Genomic DNA, 7,415 nt, shown 5'->3' on the forward strand with positions numbered 1-7,415 from the left:
ATTCGGCAATTGAAGAAATACAAAATAATCATCAATCGGCCTCGGCCTGGAGCTCCGTGCAAGATCTCGCCTTATGGGGTAAGGATGATCATGAGAAAGGTGAGGGATCAGCCCAGAACTACACGGGAGGAGCTTGTTAATGATCTTAGGAGGGAGCTGAAACTTCGAGTTGACAAACGACAGCCAAGAAACCTTAAGGATTTAGAGAGAATTTGTAAAGAGGAGTGGACCAAAATCCCCTCTGAGATGTGTGCAAACCTGGTGACCAACTACAAAAAACATCTTACCTCTGTGCTCGCCAACAAGGGTTTCTGCACCAAGTACTAAGTCATGTTTGGATCAAATACTTGTTTCACTCACTGAAATGCAAATCAGTTTCTAACCTTTATATAATGTTTTTTTTTCTGGATTTTTTGGTTGGTATTCTGTCTCTATTCGTTAAAATAAACCTACCATAAAAATGACAGACCCTTCAATTTTTTTGTAAGTTGGCAAACTTACAAAATCAGCAGGGGATCAAATAAATATTTTCCCCACTGTACTTGGAGTTTTAGAGATCAAGTCAAGTGACCTTTATTTATTTAGCGCCCAAGGGTAGCATGTAGAGGGTGAAAAGTAACGGTCCTAGTACTGAGCCCTGAAGTACTCCATTCACTTGTGAACAATATCACCTCTTAACTCACTGCTACAAATGGACAAGATTGAAGACATTGTCCAATAGTGCAAATAATTCCATGACTGCTCCATTCAGTGACTCTCTACAAGTGTATCATTTCAATTCTCACCTCCATCGTGTTTATTATGCAAAGTTTATCTAATGATCATCTTATTCTGCTCATTTCTCCATTACATAAGAATAGATTTGATGCCTTACGTTGCTTGTGTTCTGAAATGTTTTCTACAAACTCCAGTGTGCATACAGTAATGCCTTCATTTGCATGTTTTCGTTTTGCTAGACATTTTTAGAGAGAGAGAAACAAGATGCTTGCAGGCTGATTACTTCTCCTCTGTGACTTTTAGTTAAACATCAGCCCACATCCAATTCTCTTTGCTATGTCATGTTTTTCTCTCCTGTTATCTCAGTCTATTTCTAAGTTTCTTTCTCACAGCACTGAGCTCCCTGCTCCCTCACTTCGCATCTCTTTTTAACAAACACCCACTGAACATCACATCTTAATTTAAGATATAACTTAAAATATTAATTCTCCTTGCGATATGAAAAGATTGTTTTCTCAGAACTGATAGTAAAGAGCATATGATCAAGGTGCACTAGACTCACATTCTGTGTGTAATAGATGCCTTTTTTGTTTGTTTGTTTTAGTTTAGGTTTAGTTTATATTATTGAGATATAGGCTGAATTCAAACCTACTGTATGTCCCATGCAGCAATACAGCTGATATGCTACAGTAATAAGGCTAGGTGCTATATTGAATATTCATATATTCACACTGATTTTTGAATATAAAATTAAACAAAATTGCATATTGTGATGATTTTAATGTACCTTTATATTTATTGCTACATCACCCGGCCCTATATGCTATTCACTGGGTCGTGGCCAACCAACATGTACATAATATTTTAAGATACTGTAGTACACTCAAAGATGCCAACTCATTCTTCATGGTACAGTATTTGCAGATCATTTTGGGCTATTCATTTTACTTTATACCACCTTTAACCCAAATAAACTAATGTCCTCATGGTAAGCAAAAAACTTTGTGTGGGAAAAAATCTGGATGTACTGTAGCAGCCAATCAGTTTGGCTTGGCATCTTGCTGTTGTGGGGTGAGCTTTTGTAATCTGTTGAGTAAAGCTTAATAAAATGCGTGAGTGGAGAGGGGTGCTAAAGCCGGGCCTGTTGTTGATGGTTTTGTATATCCCTCTAAAGTCACTCAAGCAGGGCTGAGGGTGGGCTCACTTTCAATATTTATGAAATTGGCTCTGTGTGAAATTGGTTTTTGCCTAATGGATCCTTGCATGACTGCACTCCTTAAAAGACACTGGAGTCACAAGAAAGGAGAGATGAAGAGAGCAACAGAGTTGAAGAGAGGGATAATATGAGTTGAGAAACGGCAAAACCCTCGAACCCAGGCCTACCATAAATATTAATACATTACAAGAGAGATCAACCAATAGGTTTGCACACAATTCAAGGAATTGTTCAATGAAAGAATACTGACACTTCACATGAACCCGCAGTTATCTCTCGCAACTATCCTATTTGCAGATTTGTGAGCTTTCAAAATTTTGCCTTGACTTTATGACTGCGCCATTTGCTTCAAATGGCAAATCTGTAAGTCGCACCATGAAGTCACCCAGAACGCAGAACGCAATTTACACCGATTTCAAGAGGAAGCCATTTCGCTGCACAGAGGGAAGCACAGGCTTACCAGAGAGCTCTTTACGCTGGTTTTATCGTCTGGGACCCAACCAGCTGGCTAATGAGGATGACCGTGAGCTTGCTCACTGTAACAGTGATATGGATGCCGGGGAAACTAAAATGTAAAGCTGCCTGGACAGAATGGCACGCACTATAATAATGTGGTACATTAAGCAATAATTGGAAGGACCTCCTGATTATGAAGTCAGCCCATTTGGCTGGAGTGCCACATCTCCCCTCTTTCACAGATGGTTAGTTTAGATTAAGTGGGGGAAAATCAAATGTACGGGCCCTATCTCTTTGGGGCAGTGCTGGAGCATCTTACTCAGCGGCCTTGGTAATTTATGAGGAGGACGGGGCTCCGTGGATCCCTCCGTTCCTCCATATGTCTGCCTGTGACAGTTATCAGACTATCTGGATTAATTCGTTTTCATGGCCCATACACACGGGGCATGTTCGGAAAGAATTCCCACGGCCGTTTCAGCTTCCAATTGCACCAAAGCCTCAACATGTCCCATGAGCCTTTTTTTAGCCATTTATATATTACGTGTGACCCTAAGAGGTCTATGGAGGAAAGCTAACTGTTACCATTCATCTCAGTGGAAGTTTTCAGGAAGAATGTGATTTGAAAATGAAAATTGTCTTACTACTTTGGACCCCATTGGATTTATTTGTATGAACATAAGCTACCATTCAAAAGTTTGGGGTTGGTAAGTCAAAGAAGTCTCTTATGCTTTCCAAGGCTACATTTATAGGCCTATAATCAAAAATACAGTAAAAACAGTCATATTGTGAAATATTATTAGAATTTCAAATAAATGTGTTCTACTTTAATATATATTAAAGTGTAATATATTCATGTGATGGCAACGCTGCATTTTTAACTGTCATTACTCCAGCTTGCATAGTCGCATGATCTTTCAGAAATCATTCTAATATTCTGATTTTGTGTGCAAGAAATATTTCTTACTCTTAACAGTTGTGCTGTTTAATATTTTTGTGGAAACCATGATACTTTTTTCAGAATACTATGATGAACAAAGTTCAAAGGAACAGCATTTATTTGAAATTGAAAAATGTCTCAGTTTTTATACTGCTGTTTAAAAGATTTCTAAGTATCTTGTTTTATGTTCCACAGAATAAAGAAAAACAGGCTTGGAACAACATGAGGGCAAAATGTTCACTTTTGTCAGTAATGATGACAAAATGTTAATTTTCCCTGCAGTATAACCAAATGCAATTGCAAAAAAATAATTTCAAACAAGTTTCCCAAAACACTCTTTCCATCTGTAAGACAAACATACAGTCCTGCCCCAAACTAACACCACTGGTTGAATTAATGTTGATATGTCTGACTCAAACAGAGTAATGTGTTGACAGCACCACAGAGACCCAGTGATTTGGGGGAATTACCCTAAAGTGCCTTCCCTACAGTTGTCTGGCTAGTAATGAAATACACTATTGCAGTATATGGTCTGCACAAGAGCAAGAAACTCGGTGGCCCACAATGCCTGCTCCGGTGCCCTGTGTTAAATGGGAAGGACCGCAGAAGGAAGCTCTTCATTATACAACTGCTTAAAGGAGTGAAATGCCTCGAGAGAAGGAGGGGAGGGAGTGAGGGAGGGGAACTGACAGACTCATCCCTCTCTGTCTCTCTCCATCCATCCCGTGTGTTCATGACAGCTGTCAGCCAAGCAGAACGCCTACTGCCAGTCAGGTAATTCATATTCCCAGCCTGCAACTGGAGAGAGGGATGGGAAGACAGGATGTTGGATGGGGAAAAGTGGAGGATGAAAAAAGGTGATGATACTTCTGTTTAAAACTAAGGAGAGAGTTTTTAAATAGGAATTTAAAAGATGGTCAGGCACTAAAAGCAACAGAAAACAAAAACTTCAGTCACACTCTGTCTTATAATAAATCATTGTATTCAGCAAGGACGCATTAAATTGATAAAATGACAATTACATTTCTGATGTTAAATACTCTACACTAATAAAAAGAGTAGCTATCAAGATGTCATTTTATACACGAGCAAAGACGGCAGATTTCAAATCACCTCCAGGAGATTCTACGGAAGTCCAAGATGCATGACAACAGTTTTCTCCAAATATTCTAACCATTACTTGAAAACTGCAGAATACCAGGGACACCAACACTAGGTCTACCAGCTAGACCAGTACCAAACCAGCATAAATCAGCTGGAGTGATTTGTCATTAGAGATTTAGGACAAATCCATAAACAGAAAGCAGAAAAAACTCCCCACATGAGATCAAGGGAGAGAGAACGGGCCTGCTCTGCCTTGTGTGACCAATAGTTGATACAACTGTACGTAATTCTCCATAATGGGAAGGCAGACTCAAGGCTGTTAGCAGTAATGAGAACATGGTACGTGCTTTAGGGCCACACTCTCTGATGTCCCTTTCTTTGCAGTAGACAAACTCCACTTTAAAACAAGTGAAATGGCTCTTACAGACACAAGTGCAGAATGCGCCTGGCTTATTTCAGTCACCTTGTCAACACCCAATTGCAAAAGCAATACTGCTCTTTATATTAAATGGGTGATTCATAAGTGACACTGTAGAATATGTCTATTGCTGTAAATAATGTTGCTTTGTGTTATAAAGAAACAAGAAAGGACCGTTCTCTCTCCTTCAAGGTGAGCTAAAGAAGACCTCATTATGCATGGTGTTCTTTATTTGTCATATATTTAGTGCTTGCACAAGAGACTTCAAGGTTGTGTTCATCATCTAGATGAAGAATTGAAAATCGGCCCTGTTGTTGTTTTGTTTTGATAAATGCTTTTTGTAAATTAATTCACTTACAAATTAATGTTTTGATGACTGCAATTAGGGCTGGGTCATTAATTTAGTTATGTTTCAGATATAATGTCCATTTCACGTAGGCTACATGCAAAAAATAAATTCTCACTCTGATAAAACGCAGTGTTTCAAACTGATATAATTGTAATTTGTTTCAGGTTCCAGGGTTTTTTTATTCAAAAAATAGAACGCATACGCTGTGTCCAAAATCGCTTACATGTTCAATCACCGTTCCTTATGTAGCCTAGCGTATGACATGTCCAGTACAGAATGAATGAAAATATATGAGCGAATTTCAGACACTGACAAATTTATTTGGTTGCGCTGTGTTTGATTCATTAAAAAAAAAAGAACTGAATCGCGAGTCATTCATTGCTCGATTTAAAGCAGCACTATGTAACTTTTGGCGCTCTAGCGGTTAATAAACAGAACTGCACACATCCCGCGGATTAACATTCCAACCGGAGCTACTTCTCTAATTTTATGTCTATGGCGATTCACGCAGGTATGTGTTACTCCGCAGCGGTATAATAGTCCAAATATAAGTACTTATTGTAAGTGTACTGTAGTGATTCGGAATAAGACAAAAACGCGGTTTGGAAGATGAATTCATGATGTTCTCGCTCATTATATACATTTAGCAAATTTTGAACAGAAAAATTTACATAGTGCTGCTTTAAACAACACTGGTGCTATATATTTTTGTTTCATTAAACGGAACCAGCTTGCACTGTAATTAATTTGTTTGTGAATTACACTGGTTGCACTGTATGTTTGTTTTTGCGTGCATCCCATGAGGACAGTTCATTACAAATACAGACAGCTAACTTGCATCCAGCAAGCGTCATGAACTTGAACTTGAAGATGTCACTGAACTTCTGTCAGATTTCTGCAACAGTCAATCAGTTTGTGGATACCATAGAAATGAATGAGAAGTGCCGTAAACTAAATCTTACTTTTTGCAAAAATTTTCCCTAATTTCTCTTTAAGATGAATCCAAAACAAATGTTTAATGACAAACTCATTGAAGATTAGCAGATAGGCTGTCGATTTAGAAAATGATAAACCTTTTCCTCCAAAAGCATTTTATTCATCATTGTGAAGCCTCTCCTCCATTGACATCCATTAAAAAAATGGCTTCTGGTATCCTTTCCCACGCAACATTTTTTTTTATAAATTAACAGCAGGGGCCCAAACTATGCAGTCAAGTGAGTAAAGTTCATCAGGAAGCAGACATCTGCAGTAAAAAAATTTTTTAAACGCAGCCACTGAAAATATGCATAGAGTGAGAGATCGATCTTGAGATTTTTTAGAAATGTTCAAATGGAGATCACAATAGATTCGAAGATTAATATTTTTACCCAGCCCTAATTGTGATTGTGTCATGTTGTCTTCCAGACCTGCACCTTGTTCGTGGAGAGACAGGTTGGCATAGGCAGTGCTGCCTGCCGTCCTCTGCCTGGCACATGTTCCTGGCACTGGGATGTGCAGAGAAAACCCCCTCCTGTCCGTCACATGTCACAAGCATGTTGCCAGTGCCGGGCTTCCGCACCCCTGATGGGCACAGTGAGTGTGATCACAGCACCCTTCTGCTTGAGTCTCACTTGTTCCTCACACACACCTGCAGTAGCGTCAATCCATGAGCAGGACAGCCACCAAAACAAACACAATCAGCCTTACACACACCCACCCACACATTCATTTAGCGTGCATTCAGAAAGGCACAAGCAATCCAGATTTGTGGTTTCCTCACAGCTTGGTTTTGCAATGATTACTTTAAAAGTAAGTTTCTGCAGTTCAGTGCTCTTGAATTGCTACATAGGAACAATACATCATACTCTCTCGGAGTGGATGGTTGATGGATAATTTGTTGGAATTACCAGGCACAATGAGTGACTGCGAAACAGCCGCATAGAAAGGGACTTTATGACAACCAGATGCTTTATTGTTCTCTGGTAAATCGCAGATCAGAATCTGTTCAGGGAGGTAGAGAAGACTGATCCAGAAATTCCAGGCAAGGCCAAACATTTCAACAATCTAGATCCTCCTAATTCCACCAGGAGGCACTTCACCTGCTTTCATGTTAAAAGTTGTCACCTTCTATGCCAAATTATGGCCATGTATGTGGTCGGTAAACATGCCACTGGATCATACAATGTGACATTGTGCAGCCTTTTTCTATTATTTCCACTATAGTCTACTCTTTTATGCA

Source organism: Sinocyclocheilus rhinocerous, unplaced genomic scaffold (assembly GCF_001515625.1).
Source record: "Sinocyclocheilus rhinocerous isolate Xijiao unplaced genomic scaffold, SAMN03320098_v1.1 scaffold226, whole genome shotgun sequence".
Taxonomy (NCBI): Eukaryota; Metazoa; Chordata; class Actinopteri; order Cypriniformes; family Cyprinidae; genus Sinocyclocheilus; species Sinocyclocheilus rhinocerous.